Source organism: Vespa velutina, chromosome 23 (genome assembly GCF_912470025.1).
Source record: "Vespa velutina chromosome 23, iVesVel2.1, whole genome shotgun sequence".
Taxonomy (NCBI): Eukaryota; Metazoa; Arthropoda; class Insecta; order Hymenoptera; family Vespidae; genus Vespa; species Vespa velutina.
In genome coordinates this window covers 2,022,673-2,025,000 of record NC_062210.1, presented here as the reverse complement: position 1 = coordinate 2,025,000, position 2,328 = coordinate 2,022,673, and positions in this window count along the sequence as shown.

Below are 2,328 nucleotides of genomic sequence, written 5' to 3'. Positions count from 1 at the left end.
CTAAGAGGAGGCACTTGTTAAAAAGTAAATAAATTGAAGTATAAATGAAAAATGACGTAAGAGAAAAATTTTATATACATAATATATATATATATATATATATATATATATATATATGTATATGTATATGTATGTGTAAGAATATCACTTTCAGTACCTAAATAATGCTATCCGATATCCCAAATAGCCTTTAACTTGAAACGGTAAGTATAAGTTTCCTTGCTCGTAATTCGAGTAACATTTATTTTATCACATTCGATATCTTCGTACTACTATCGATAAATCGATATCGTTTAAATGTTTTCTATGATTATTCGTGATAAAGTACGATCTTTTCCAATATAGTTCTATATTCGAAGTTCTTCCTACGTATTCTAATGCGGGATAAGAAGAGAGACAAGTAGATACGAAAATGGGAAAGAACTTATTTGCTTTCTTGCTTTTCTTTTTTCTATGATTCATTCATAGGAAAAAAGAAAAAAACCTCTTATCGACCAACCCCTATCCCTCCCTCTCTTTTCCCTCGTACCCTCGCTCCCATACACACTTTTTACAGCTATACGAGAAAACTTTCTCTTGTCTTCTTCATTTTGGAAAAAAACAATAGTTCCAAGTTCGCGTCAACGATTTTCTTTCGAAAAACTAATGCATTCGTTTGTTTTTGTTCGATGTAACTTCTGACAACAGTTTTTGTTGATTCGACTTTAAATGAAATGTCTTCGTTTCTCTTTTTTTTTTCTTTTTTTTTTTTTTTTTTCTTTATCACACCTTTCTGTCATTTTCATTCGTACTTCTCTCTCTCTCTCTCTCTCTCTCTCTCTCTCATAATTTTTTCTCTTTATTTCTCTTCGATGTACGTTATATACAGGATGTATCGAAAATTTTTGATTGATTTAATTGATTCAATTTTTATTTCTAATTTTGTTTGTTTTTTGTTTATTTTCTTGGAAAAAGCGAGGACAGAAGAATTTATTAGAATAACTATTTTCTCTTAGATTGCGTAAATGGAATAAAGTTTTGAAGCTTGTAGATATGAGAACCGACAAAAGAGATTAATCGATGATGGTTGTATAAGAAAAGGGTAATTTTATTTTTAAAATTACTTTACTATAAGAACTTTCGACGGATTTTATACAAATGGTGGCTATTAAAGAATCGAGAATTTTTTCCTTAAAAGAAAAGAATTTATCTTCCGTTAAGAATATGCCGAAAGAATAACGAAGAAACTTCAAATATTACTTTACTACACCACGATTGGAAAATATATTGAAAATAGTTATGAGAGGATCTTAAAAAGAATTATATCAATTTGTTTTCAAAGTATCACGAAGAAAATACATATATGCGCATGTTATATTTAACACATAAGTTGTTGTGACTAACGTAGAAAGAGAGAAAGAGAGAAAGAGAGAGAGAGAGAGAGAGAGAGAGAGAAAGTGAGAGAAAAGAAAAAAAAAAGGGAAAAAAAGGAAAAAATTAACAAAAGAGCATCCCTACAGACCGCTATTATTTTCCTTGGAACGTAATTAAGTGCTTGATTTCACCAGACGTTTCCCGGTTATTGGAGTTGTCTGCAAGAAACTGCTACGCTTCTTCAACCATATAATTGATGTTTTCAAGCAGGAAAAAGAGAGAAGTATCTCTTTTCCTGTTGAACCATTAGAAAAAAGAAAAAAAAAAAAAAAAAAAAAAAAAAAAAAAAAAAAAAAAAAAAAGAAGAAATAAAAGTAAGAACGAAAGCAAATGTAAAAAAAAAAGAAGACTCGGGGTGTTCCATCGTCGCGATAAAAAAAAAAAAACTTAACTTGAAAAGGAAATAAAAAAAAAAAAAAAAAAAAAAAAAAAAAAGAAGAAAAAAAAATAAAAGAAAAGAAAGAAAAAGGATAGGAAATAAAGGTGTGATTTTTTTACTGCAAAACTTTTATTACTTATCTGGCACGATACATATCTTAAATAATCTAATAATAATAATAATAATAATAATAATAATAATAATAATAATAATAATAATAGTAATAATAATATACTTAATATTTGACTTATGACATAATAGCCTCTTATAACGAATTAACGTGTGGGAATATGCAATGGAAAGATGGTTAGGAGAAGGAAACCCTATGGAATATAATGATGGCGCGTAGTCCTTGGGAGCTTTCCAAGTTCTTGGGAAAGAGGGTTGTCCTTTGGCAGTTTCATCCGGGGATTGGGGTCACAAGTGAACTACGACTGGAAGTGAACCCGAACTGAAATATACATCTCTTTTCTCGATGGTATGGATTTTTTTTTTTTTAAAGATGCAATCTTATGCAACGTGATATCGACAGAAAA